This window comes from Papilio xuthus, unplaced genomic scaffold, assembly GCF_000836235.2.
Source record: "Papilio xuthus unplaced genomic scaffold, Pxut_1.1 DF827597.1, whole genome shotgun sequence".
Classification (NCBI taxonomy): domain Eukaryota; kingdom Metazoa; phylum Arthropoda; class Insecta; order Lepidoptera; family Papilionidae; genus Papilio; species Papilio xuthus.
Window position 1 is genome coordinate 1,899,461 of NW_013531052.1, and position 14,287 is coordinate 1,913,747.

General features: G+C 31.9%; 2 non-coding genes across 2 annotated transcripts; both read left to right on the forward strand.

Moving 5' to 3' along the window:
• Positions 1 to 11,432: 11,432 nt before the first annotated feature.
• On the forward strand, positions 11,433 to 11,504 carry TRNAP-UGG (transfer RNA proline (anticodon UGG)). Its single transcript has one exon. It is a non-coding gene; the product is annotated as a tRNA-Pro (tRNA).
• Positions 11,505 to 11,737: 233 nt separating this feature from the next.
• On the forward strand, positions 11,738 to 11,809 carry TRNAP-AGG (transfer RNA proline (anticodon AGG)). Its single transcript has one exon. It is a non-coding gene; the product is annotated as a tRNA-Pro (tRNA).
• Positions 11,810 to 14,287: the final 2,478 nt, after the last annotated feature.

Genomic DNA, 14,287 nt, shown 5'->3' on the forward strand with positions numbered 1-14,287 from the left:
TTATAGTCTGCAGCGCCTTAAGCAGTGAGCTAAGTTGAATGCGGAGTACCGTAGCTCATTAAACTGGAAAATTGCGAGAATTCCATGAAGATGAACATAAATAGTGAAAAACAAAATACTGTTGGCGCAGCAAAATAAACAGATGAAATCTCAACTCCACGATTTCATTGCAGTAATAAAAGTTTATATCTCAAATTGATAAAGAATATTTTTTAAATAATTATTTAACATCAAGTTTATTTATTTATATATCTTGTTAAGGTAGGTAATAAGTGGAAATTTTTTATACAAACCTCACTAAGTGGAACACTAAGTGGGACGCTTAATTAATCTAGGATAAACAAACAGTGATTGAAGTCAGTAATCTTTAAATTTCAAATATTATTTTTTAATTCATAAACGTAATGGCATTTAATTCTATTGGAAAATTCTATAATCAATACCAAATACTATCATCAAATATGTATGTCATTTGTGAACCGGTCAACTCATCACTGAGTATCCGAAACAAAAATCAATATTTTCATAGCGTTGCCGAACTGTGCATAAATAATGATTAATTTTAAAGTTTATACACTCCTGGTTTTGATAAATATTCTTGCTTTAAAATAAATAACAGGAAACTAACTGTCTTAAGTTAAGCTCTATTCGATTGAAAGTTATATTTAATTAGTGTACGAAAGTTAAATAATCTCAGGAGAATAACTTTTAAGAAATCTTGGAAAAAAGTTGGTTTTGTATGGAATACTTGAAAACTTTATAAAACATTTTAGCTTTTCACACAAAAGCATGATAAAATTATATTGAAAGTACAAATATAATGTGGTCAAAATTCAGCCAATTTTATAACGTATCAGTATTGGCAACGATTTTCTAAACAACCTATATTTATTTTATTGCGCATTTAAGCGGCTTACAGTAAATTGTCATCGTATATGGGCTATTGCCAAAATCCAACACGTTATTAGGTTTACTATTCTCCTATTTATTGGAGGAAGCAAATATTTCATATTTTATATTGTCATTTTAGTTCTGTGCTTATTTTTATTGTAAATATAAAAAAATAACGTAGTTTAAAGATGTAGTTTGAAAGTAAAATATTTCTTATCTTTTAGCACAAAAGTATTTTGCGACTTCACATATTGTAGAATTATTTTCTCTTCAAAATGTTGCATATTATTAAACAAACTTGTAATAATCACAACTAACATTCCTGTATGTGCAAAAATACTATGAAAAAAATAAAACTTTAGGGAACAACTATTTATTAACGAATAAACTTCATGCAGTTTGATATATTGTTAATAAAAATATATTTAAATAATTGAAAAGATCAAATTAAAAGTTAAAACAGAAACCAGATGACAGCGGTACTGCGGTTCATTGTTATGAATGTAACAAAGGACGCCTAATTAATGTTTCCACTAAGTATCTTAATTAAGAGGTTTAAATGTTCTGTCCCTTTTGCAAATATTTCATTTTAATAAGAGTTATAGACATTCATACTTTTACTTAATGTTTTTATTCCATTGGGCAACAAATAATTTAGTATTTTAATACATAACTTAATACATACTTAAAGTTCGAACATATAAATATATACTATAAAAAAAAAACATAACGAGACTTATTTAATCCTAACATGATTTATTTTTAAATTAACAATGTATTTTTTAATATCATTCGAAAACAATGTCGTTCACATTGAATCTTTCAACAAATCGTTCAAACTTTATCATAAATTATCATTTGCAACTGGGATAGTATTGAAAACTTTGAGTTTTACTTAAAGACTTTAATAAGAATTTAATGTTATTTACTATTTAACTACTTGGCAAACATTAAAAATAATGAACAAAATACATTCCGATCATAAAACGTTTATCGGCAAGATCTGGGCAATTCATTATTGTGAATATGGCATGTTTTGGCTCAGCTCGTAGCTTCCAAACGACGATATAAATCCCAATGTGATTGATTGCCTTGTGTTAAATTGTCCTCAGGCGATAACTTATTGCTGTGATTCCGCTGAACACAATAGGCATTATACGATCGTGTAAAATATACTTTACAATGGCGAAACCGCACGCAGCTGCTATTGTTGAACGATGAATTGGCTAAAATCTAGCTAGACTGACTGCATGAAGTCATATAGGTACTAGAGATTTTATTAGTAGCCCACTGTTTAATAAAAAAAATGTAGTAAACTAACCGACACATACTAATTAAATGTGTAAGTTGTGAATTCCGAATGGTTAATAATAACGGCTAGTTAATTGTACAGTCCGTTTGAAGTTAAATATTTAATAATTAGGTATAATATTATAGTTACTGTAATTTAGTTAAATATTACTCTTTACATTTTATATATGTATAATTATTTAGTTTAATATAATTAATACCGTAGTAACAAATAACTTGCGCGTTACCCTCTTTACGATGCTGAGAGGCTTGTGATGACTGACTTCTGCCATTCCCTAAAACTTATTGGATTCCTTATGATTTATGAAGATTTATGCAAACAGTAATTTGTTAACATCGGATCCTTTGTCATAAGCGTAATCGGTCTTACGTCTGACGTATAGTACGCGTGCTAATCATACAATTGTGTTTGTCATTTATCATGTTATGTTAAACAGAAACTAAATCTATATAATTAAAATTGCTGTATCTGTATATAACACAGCAAAAATTACATTTTATATACATGATGTCTTTGTTTTTTTTTATTTTATAATTTTTATATTAGTAAAATTTGATCCAAAAAATAAAAAGGGCAATCATCAATGCTTTTTTTGTAAAATATGTATAGGTACTATTCAGAATTTAAAACGTACATATGCGAAATCCGTTCTTCAACGTTTTACGATTTCCTCGACTTTCGTTCCAAAGGCTACAGGAACACGGGACCGCAATCATGCAACCTTCCAAAGATCGATTTGCAGAGCGATCAGGGTACTCTCTTCCCATCCTAATCGCCACCGACCCCGCGGTATTTGAGCATCCTAGCATTGTAAGGAACACCTAAAGTGTAATGTTTCAAATTTACTGTACATAAGCGTGAAGGAAGTAATATTAAAGTTAACCATATAAGGTAATTTTTGAATGTATCGTGTGGTGAATCACCAAGCAGCGAGCAAACGACACGGAACATTAACCTCGTATACTGACCGAACACAACAAATGAACATGCTAACGAATAATTTTAAAAAATATTTTTACGGCGGTCGAAAGCGACTACGCGAGGAATTTAAAAAAAAACATAATTAGTAGCCTATGTATTCTTCCAGACTATGTTCTATATGTAGGCCAAATTTTAGAGAGATCCGTTCAGCCGTTCTGGGGATACCTTTAAACAAACATCTATCTATCCATCCATCCATCCATCTAAACATTCGCATTTATGATATTAGTAAGATATAATAAAAGCAATCATGACTCGATATTTTCGGCGGTATTAATAAAATATAGTTTTAAAATTAAAATAGAATTTTTTATAAACCAATTCACTGAATATTCACTTGTACCAGACTGGAAAAAAATCCAATATGAATGGGAACCAATTAGACAGAATTAGCTCCAAAGCCGGTAAAAAGTCATAAGAGCGTATTGACCCCGAGCATAAGTTGATATCTGGCAAAAACTTTATACTACACAAAATTTTTCTCCATCTATTTGCACACATTTTAATGCAACAATATTCAAAATTAGTTTTTAATTTAGTAAATCGTTTCACTGTCTAAATATTTTGATAAGGTCACATATAAGTTGATAACATTTATGTAAGAAGAAGTAATAATTAAAAGAAAACGACATAAATCAACTGAAACCGTTTACGAATCTTTTGAAAAGCAACAAAAAATATGAATAAAATAAATCAACATAACATATTTAGTCCAACAATTTCTTACACATTTAAAAAATAAAATAACTACTAAACTAATAATTAAATAAAAAATGTAACATGAATGTTAAAAAATAAAGTTGATAAAGTGTGTTGGCAAAGGTTCATAGAGCGTAAGCGAGGCTCGAGAGACGCGCTGGGGCCCGGGCTTTGCTTTAACGTGGCATAAATTGACCACAGTAAGTGTTCTTTTCCCTACTAATGATCCTCTTTACGCGACCCACAAGTTAAATAAAGTGAAATGAGAAACCTAGCTTTCGCAAATGGGTCAAAATTTTTATTTACAAATTACATATTAATTAATTTTTAAATTGTAAAACTAAATATTTAAACTGAAAATAGGTTAAGGTAAAAGGTTCTCTTTTTAGCAATAGTTGGCAACAGGGTGTTCTCATACTCAAATATTTTTTTACTGCAAAACTGCTATTACTTTCTAAAAACTTAATATCCTTCTGAACCATTTTTATAGTCTACTATACCATGCTATAAAATAATATATACACGGCTAAAACACTCACACATATTTGTGAATTCAGTGAGCGACGAGCCGCGTCTGCGAAATATTGCCAGTCCCACTCATCCTGATGAAAGGTGAGTGGGCAACCTATGGGTTTGAAACTAGTCGGTGCCGACACCGTACATATATATACGAATGTTTTAGCTTAGTTTAATTTTATTAATTGTATAGATTAGTCTATGTCTTACGAAAGTTTGAATATGTAAGTGAAGGCTTTAGTAATCAAGTATTTCTTGGTATTTACCAACGAATTTACAATTATAAACCTGCTATAACTAAATAGCAAAAAGAAACCACAAACAAAGCTATAAAGTAATTACTTTAAAAACAATTCCCATTCGCAAGTGCGTACACATTCACGTGACGTAACTATAAAAACGTTTTATGTGCATGATGGCAATAAATCGCATTCAGAGTGCGTGATTCGCGCGGGAATCGCAAATAACCAAAATAATATACGAGTAACCATTACAACGTCAGATAAATTTAACGACATACAGCTATATTGATATTTATTATACACTTTAATTTACTCACACTAACAATTTCTGCTAGCTTTTATAATTAATACTCGTAAACCTTATTCAAAGGCTTCGTGTACTTCCATTTCAGAATCGTAATCTAGTTGACTTGTTCGTCGGTCGATCTTGTTGGCCTTACTCACATTACTTCGTCTTTTGTTTAATAAAGGCCGTAGTACGAAAATTTGCGAGAATGTATTCGTAAGATCATCGATAAATTTTATACCAATATTTGAGCAGCGGGCCATACCCACCGGGAGTAAAGTATATCACCAAATTCCATATACACTTTGTCGATAACGTTACGTTCTCGTAACTCTTATGCAAATGTCCATGATCAGTTTTTCTACAATTTTTGTTTTCGCCCTATCAAGCAATTTTCGCCTCTTTTAAACTTACTCCACTGGCGCAGCGACCCAAAGTTGATCTTGGCCTCCGCCATTTTTTTAAACTTAATTAAGCAATTTTCTTAATGAAGTTAAAGAACTAGTTTTAGTTCGTTGCTTAACTTCTGTGAAACTGGATGGAAAACGTCGAATTAATAAAAAAAAATATCTACATGATTAATTGTATGTATTCAATCAGCAGCAGACTCTGCCATAATAAATTCCATGCAAAGTAATATATTTACAGTTATTTAATATAAATTCAATATAATGCTTGAATAATTTACAACCGTATAATATTTAATTATTTTCATAATTGGATTTGTAGCTCAATCTGTACTCGGTTTTTTCCATGATTAAATAACTCGTAGCAGCGGCTAAAAATGTTATGAAAATATTAAGTAAAATAAGTGCTCTGCCTCGTTTGATGAGCTTCAAGTAGCGCACATTTCTATCTCGCTCGATGATAAAATATAGGTTTCTATTCTAAAATAGCGGTCCGACTTTGCTTGCACGGAATAAAAAAGTAGTATAAATGATATGCTGGCGTGCATCAGCTAATTTCTAGTCAAATTCCGATTAATTGGGTCCAACCGTTCCGGAGATTACCTAGGACAAACGCGACCTTGGAGACAGCAACGCAAATAGATCAAGTGTACGAAATATAACTCTTTCTCGATATTATAATACATTTTTTGAATATTTTTAGTTTGGACGTCTTACCTCACAACTGTTAGGAAGAAAATCGGACACTGTACCGGTGTACTGGCGCAATACTAGCCTTACTAAAATGTCGACGTTTATGTCCCCTCACTAATCATTCTTACACTTAACTTTGTAACGAAAAAGCGCCATTCGTGCCAAAGGATCCTAACTAATAATGTCTAAAACAACCGATTAATCTATAAAATTATTGAAAGATTATCTTCTGGATTATTTTAATTTAAATATCGGGTTTCAACTTAAAGCTATAAAACTAAAATGTAATTACCTAAGAACACATTAAAACACGCCGCTCCTAGAAAAGCTGATTAATGTTAAACAAGCTTGTAAATACGAGTACATTGCGTCTATCTGGAATCAGAGTGAATTATTACAGGCGTGTGGTGAGGATTATTGCTCTTAGTCACGCAAAGAGCGTGCCCTTTAAGTAAGAACTGATGTACCATGTACCTTACCTTACTACCTTACACTCAAGTTCAAAACTCCTAAGATTTTTTATATTCATATAAGTCACAATCTAAGTTCTTCATTTCATCGTCCAGAGTTGTTTCTTTATTTCAAAATAATGTTTTTTGTATAACGATTCATTTGAGTACTTATCATTAAAACTCCTTTGCGAAAGTCTCACATCTTGTCAGAGATTTAAAACTTTCTCCTTACATTCAGCCACATATAAGCATATAATGATGAAACTTTTTCACTCTAAGCTTTTAAGGATTACAATTCTATTTCTGGTTCAAAATTTTCATTATCTCTACAGTATAGCTTTAAATTGTATACTGTAGCATTTTGCTTTAATATGAGTTAAATGTCCTCACGGATCTTTAATCAAATGTTGCTGCATTAAAAATAATATTTCCTTGAGAATATTCAGCTCAATGATTGCTAACATTGAAAACACGAGTAGTGTAGGAATAATCTGTCGTAGAGTCGAGATAACCGAACGGCAAAGGTAATTGAGTTCGGTACGCCGGCGCCATGCTCGCTCCGAGCGTGATATCGCCGCGAGAAAATTCCAATATTGGCGAGATAGCTGCGTGCCTACGAAATTGAATCATTTTTACTCTTTGATTTTTTTTAATACTATCCAAATTTGTATTTATTAGTATGTATCTACGCATATACTCTGTTCTTAACATTGACTATAGCAGTGACTATTACGTGTAGACACACGCTGTTATAGCGATTTCAGGTAGCCGCTCGCTCATTTGCCACCTTATGATATAAAAAAAGTACAAAGTATTTTTATTCTCTATGCATCTCTATTATCTTTTGCTGACGAGCGTGACGGCAATTTAAAATTGAAAACGTAAATTCATGTCACAACTGAGCGGGAAAATGAAATGAGATGAGGCGCCTGGCAGAGCAGCGGGACGGCGGGGATGCGAGGCGTCAACTCAATTATGGGACAAATTAAGCGCTAAGCTGTCGCGGTGACGAAACTAAATCAGGCCGCCTGCTACTTACGTTTGTGTTATGTTACGGAATTACTACTTAAGTACCTTTTAGTTATAGAATACTCACATCAACGTCAACTCCCAGAGATCAATGTTTTTTTCTGGATTCTTTTCTTTTGACAACAATGTTACTTGCTTATTGTGCCTGGAATATTAGTGTATATATAGGTTACTACAGAAATATAGTAAAGAGAGAACTACTTTACTCGCTTAAAAAAAGCAATGGCATGACAATGGTTATGATTTTGCAGTGGAATAAGATATCCCTATCCCCTATACAGTCAATTAAAGTTTGTTCATCATCCGAGAGTTTGTAAGTTGAAATTAGTATTAAAATCGCTTCCTATTGTTTGAAAGAAAATCCGACACTGTACCGGTGGATCAGCGCAACACTAGCCTTATTAAAATGTCAACGTTTATGTCCTCTCACTAATCAAGCTGACACTTGAATTGGCAAAGAAAGCCCGCCAGTTGCTCTAAAAGATTCTAACTAATAATGTCTAAAGCTATCTATACCCTGTTTCGTGATCTAAATAATTTATCTGTCGTTTATTTAACCACAGTAATATAGATGGGTTAGCAATCACCTGCGATATCGGTAACAAGGCATTAGTTATTCCGGCAGCTGCGCCGCCCCGGATCACGAGTCGGCCCTCCGATTTATTGCCCTTTTTCACCTACTAGCGTTTTTATTGCCACATTACCTGAATTATAGATGATATGGCCAATAAAACCTATACATGTTAAATTTGTAATATTGAATATTTATAGACAGTTTTGTGATCAAAGAGACTGACATATCATATTACGTTGGGCAGAAATTCTAACTTAAATGTATCTTATTCAATGTATAGTTTACGCCTTACTTGGATTAAATAAAACTTTGGTAGAAAATTACGTATTTAATTTAAAAATACATCATCAAAATTATTACTGTGAGAAAATGTGGCAGTGTATTGACCCAACACTACCTTACTAAAATGTCGACGTTTGTGTCCCCTCACTATACATTCTGACACTGGACTTTGTAATGAAACCATGTCAATCACGCCAAAGAATTCTAATTAATAATGTCTAATATTACCTATCATAAAACAAATACTTACCAAAATAATTTTGTATAACAGATGTTGCATGTATTGGTTAATTCAACAAAATAACGTCCATAACCCAATACACCCGCCAACTTAAATTCGATTCGTGGCCAAGGATCCGGTGAAATTGAAAAACGCTTTTGACAGTTGAAATATTGGGAAACTTTAAAAACGAAATATTTCATACGAACCTTTAGTCTTTTCTTTGCGAAGCTATCGTGTACGAAACGAAATCTATATAACAGCTGCTGCAGCTTCGTAATCTTAAAAAATAATAAACATAAATAAAGCTTACAAAAGAAAAATAGATATACGTCCGTACGCTCTCTTTGCCATAAAGTAATCTCAGCCCAGTCCCAGGTGTAAGTACAAAAAAAAATTAATTTTTACATATTCTTATGTTGTAAATGCTACCAACATAAGAACATATTTACATCAAATTCTTTTAAGGTAATTTGAAATTTGAGATCGTTTTCATATTAAAAAGATTAGCTACTTGCTATTCTGACTATTCCGATCACAAACTGTTAATTATTTTTGATATATTTTCTAAATTTTATATTTATTATAATACAAAAATCTTAATCCTCAGCACAGTTCTGTTTATTTTTAATTGCTTCAAGAGAAATAAACAACTTAGAAATTAATAAGAAAACGTGACTTAAAGCTAGAACTTCTGTGTGAATAAGTATATAAGTTAAGAAAACGCTTTAGCTGTATATTAAATTATTTTCAGTACTTCAACTTACGTTAACAAATGTGTGAGTTTATTGTGAAAACTAACACAATGCATCCATTGTTGTTCGGACAAAAGAAACCTACAAGTTTATTTCCTATTACATTGACAAACATTTCTATTTATTTATATGGAACTGCTTTGTAGCTTAGAAACTGCCAACAATATACGGAAAACTATTACATTTTGAATGTGAAAACAGAATTTTAAATGCAAACTTAAAATGTTACGCGAATGTTTATACTTAAGTTAAATTAATTTTATGAAGAAACATTAAAATCAAACTGTAAATTGGGTCGTGCCAGTAATTGCTGCATAAATTGCAACATCGAGGTTTTTAAAATTAATTTGACCCTCTTAAAAAAGCAAAGCAGCGATTACATTTACACTTCGCGCTCGCGCCTCTGGAGATGGGAATTTAAAACATTTTTAATTTAAAGCATGACATTGTTTTTAATTTTAAACAACGATAATAGAAGTTGGATTGTAGAATGTTTACTAGAAACATAGTCAAGAAAAGAGAACTCATTTTAACGTAATCTCACTAATAATATAAGTGCGAATGTTGGCACGGATGGATGGATGGATGGATGGATGTTTTTTAGAAGATATCTCCGGAACGGCTCAACGGATCTTAATGAAATATGGCATAAATGTACAACATAGTCTCGAAAAATGCATAGGCTACTCACTAAGTGTGTTTTTTTTTTAATTCCGAGCGGACAGCGTTGCGAGCGTCATCAAGTTATGAGATATTTTATAAACTTAATAAAATCTCTTCAACTACTTTCAACAATTTCACGTTCATTCGATACAGGTACACAACTTAGAGGGAAATGTTATTTTCCTTACTGCTTACTAAATTAGATTGGATCCCAAAATCGTCGGCAATATGTACTTAGCTGATAACGAGATTACACTTGATGCGAGCACGAGGTCGCGAACCGAGCTCGGCGAAGAGAAATATCCTTAAAGAAAAAACATCATAACTATGTAGTAAATATAAAACACTAAGAAAATTGTGATGTATAACATTAAAATTCTTATGTTTCTTTTTTCTTTATAGTAGAAGTAGTAAACTTTATCTTTATCAGTTTTCATAAAAGCATAATTTGAAACGAATAGATCTGGCAATAATTTAATGTTTTAAAAATTAATTTTGGAGACAATTCTCCTTAATATTATAAATGTGAATGTTTGAATGTGTTGATGGATGGATGTTTGTTTGAAGAATACCTTCAAACAAACATCCATCCATCCAGAATGGCTGTATTATCTCGCTGAAATTTGGCATAGATGTAGAACATTGCCTGGAAGAATACATAGGCTACTTATTATTTTTTGTAAATTTCCGCGAGGATGGAGTCGCGGACGACAGGTAGTATATAAATAGTAAACAGTGACATCTTAGAAATTCGCCTTTTGTTTAATTTTGTATCGAGTTGTTCGCTACGGTTTTATGGGCAAACCTATTCGATATCAAATATTTATGTAACAAATTCTGTACGCGTTCGCTCGTAAAAATGTTCAACGGGCCAATAAAGGCGCCACAGAAGTATCGTGTGATATTTTTACTTTATCAATATATAACCAGTATACAGGCTACTCATTCTATAGAATTAAATGGCAAAAGAGTAAGCGGCTGTCTTATTTCGCAAAAATAACAAAGCGACCTTATTGCCTACATTTAGTAGGCACATGAGAGGTCTTCTGTGTGATCGTGGTATTATACTGGTCATGCTGACACTGTCATGCTGTTTACCTCACCTAATGTAAAATTCGCTGAGTCATACATGTTTTTCCAAATCTATTAAAATATTAATTTCTCAATACAATACAGCCATTATCTGAACATACAACCATACAATATTATCTACAAAAAATTAAAACGCTAAAACACCGAATTGCATTATTGAAATTACGAAAATTAAATATAAACGCGCGTATAAAATACACGTGTTTGTTAGAGTGGCTCGAATGTAAAATGACCGAATACCGGTTTGTAGATGACGTAGCATAAAATAGATTGGTTATCTAATACAGTTCATTTAGTGTTGACCGTCTACTATATTTTTTTTGATAAGTGTTGTAAGCGGCTCGTTGGTCTAGGGGTATGATTCTCGCTTTGGGTGCGAGAGGTCCCGGGTTCAAATCCCGGACGAGCCCCGACTTTTTTTGCATTAAAATTAAATATCTGCATAAAAAAACGATCATGAACAACTGAATAAGTTTTCTTTTTGGTATTCCCAAAAAATAAATAAAAGTAATCACCCGAACTTAGACGACTTTAGTATCATCGATTTTGTCGATCTTTTTTTAACGAAAAACTTGATCTTAATCTTTCATTACTATACAGAAAGTAATAAAATTGACCAACATTTTTAACATGTCTGGTAGCCGGCTCGTTGGTCTAGGGGTATGATTTTCGCTTAGGGTGCGAGAGGTCCCGGGTTCAAATCCCGGACGAGCCCAATTTTTTACTTCTATAATGTAAAATTCATTTTAATACATAGATTTTGTCTGAAATAAATCAAATTTATTTAAACGCTTTAGCGCGATGAAAAAAATATACTATTTTTTTATTTACAAAAATTAAATTACAGAAGATTGTTCGTGATAACAGATAACAGAATATACGAGTATACTGCATATTGTATCAGCATGAGTCTTGATTCATCACAACAAGGCACTCTTCGCTAGTAAGCCGTTTAACTATAAATCGGGAATCTAGTCTAGAAACTATAGTAACCCTAGAAGTATATATTATAACTAACCGGTATATTAATATACAGCGTTATGTCAACGCAACGTGTTGTGTTGAGCAAAGCCGCGATAAACTGTACCCTATATTTATATTTTGTCTTAAATATTCCTCATTACATATTCAAAGCACGTATTCCGTTAACTCTTCGACTAAATATGTTCGTTTTCGCTCGGGTTATTGTTATAGAAACTCTTTTTAATTCTAAAATTAGATAGTCTAGCTGGTATTAGTTTGCTTTATTAGTAGTGAATCAATTCATATATAATATAAATTAAACTTAAAAAAAATTAAAAAAAAAGAATTTCATGTATATAAAAGAAGATATATCACAGGAAAGGAGATAGCGTAAATAAACATATCTTTAACAGCATCAGCTGGACGCGACGGTTTTGTTAATTGTCTTTCTATTAAAAATTGTTTTCTAAATAAAACATTGAAAGTAAATTAAAGTTTTTAATAAGTACGTGTTTAAGTTGAGTCCCGCCGGGGGCGAGGTTGCGATTTGCTTGGCGTTGGAGCCTTTTAAGGCCGCCAATTGCGAGCGCGCTGTTTAATTTTAGTTGCACCTAAAATTAAAAACTTTTACATGTTAATTTTCATACAACAAGAACTAAAAAACGGATATTCTAATGTAGTAATAGAACACTAGTTTCACCCATCTTTACCTTTGGTATCTGTTTAATATTAAACTGAATTTAAATATTTTCTCAATATTAGGTATCTTTGTTGGAATTTGCCTGACGATTTATTTAAAGAACTTAACACCACAGTGTAATATTAACAATTAACTTTTTATTCTTTTCATTTTCCGTATTCAAGGCACGTAATTACTTAACTTTGCGCACGATGCTTAACTCATAGCTCCGCGGACGTGTTAGTTTAGAATGTAGATTAAGCAAATATTTATTTATATTTCGTTGTTCACTGGTATGCTTCAATTACCAAGCATGTTACGCTATTGTTATGATTTATATGGCATGCTAACCCAAAGTTTAACTCGATATAAGACCGCTAGACAATGTTGTAGGCAGTAAAGTTCATTCTAGAGCACCAATAGCCTAATGGTTAAGGGTACGGATTGCCCATCATGTGGTCGAGAGTTGAATCCCGTCATTCGACTATTGCCGTAAACCGTATCCTACTGCGCTACTTGATTAGCTTTTTCTATTATAATAATATTGTTTTTTTAGATTAAATGTTATCGGCAAAGAATTAAAATTTATTTGCAGAATTTTTTATACCATTATCAATACGTTACTTTTATTACATTAAACGATCTCGATAATATGAAAAGATTTTTGTTCTGAAAGTTTTTATATGAAAGAGCACGTAGCAAGAAAAGATTGAACAACTTTTGCCCGACCGAAAGAATCTCATCAATCTTAAAAGTTCTAATCTCTAATCTAAGCGATGAATTGCAAAAGTTTCAAAGAACAATTTACTGTATGGATTCTAATGCGCTCGTTATACGCGGGGATGGGGATTTAATTAATACGTATACAGAATAATTTATTCTATAGTGCACGAGGAAATAATAGATGAAAAATTTACATCTGTTAAAAGGAAAAAATATGTGTGATAATAATTGCACAACGTACACCAACGAACACATATGTTCGTTCTATTTTATATTTATGTGAATCTTAGCTATGTTGTCGTATTATTTAATTTGTAGGTTGTATTACACAAGAATTTAATCTATTTAATGAACAATTTACTCAACAAGTAATATAAAGTTTGTTTGGACGCGCTGAATGTTTTTCAGAAACGATTTTAATGAAAATGTTTATCGTACCTAAATGTAATTAATTTTAAGAGCTTGCTAACGGACTTTAAATTTTAAAATTAAAAATTCATTTTATAAAAATATTGAAGCAATTATTTTGTTTAACTGGTTTGTCATGTTTAATAAAATAAAACATTTTTTAATGAACGCTAGAATACGAATTCCAAGAGGTACAAGCCTCGTAAAAGGTATACACATCACGTATCGCAACATATGCCCGTTAATACGCTGTAATTATTTATAGTTAGTGTAAACTGGTCCCCATTTCATAATAAGGCATTTCGATTTCGACAATTTGGGTCTTCAAAAAGCAAATAGCTGGAAGGATTTGCTATTTGATTTAGACAGGCGCATCGTGGTATAAAATAAAAGTCAAACTCAATGATTTCGTTTTCCTTT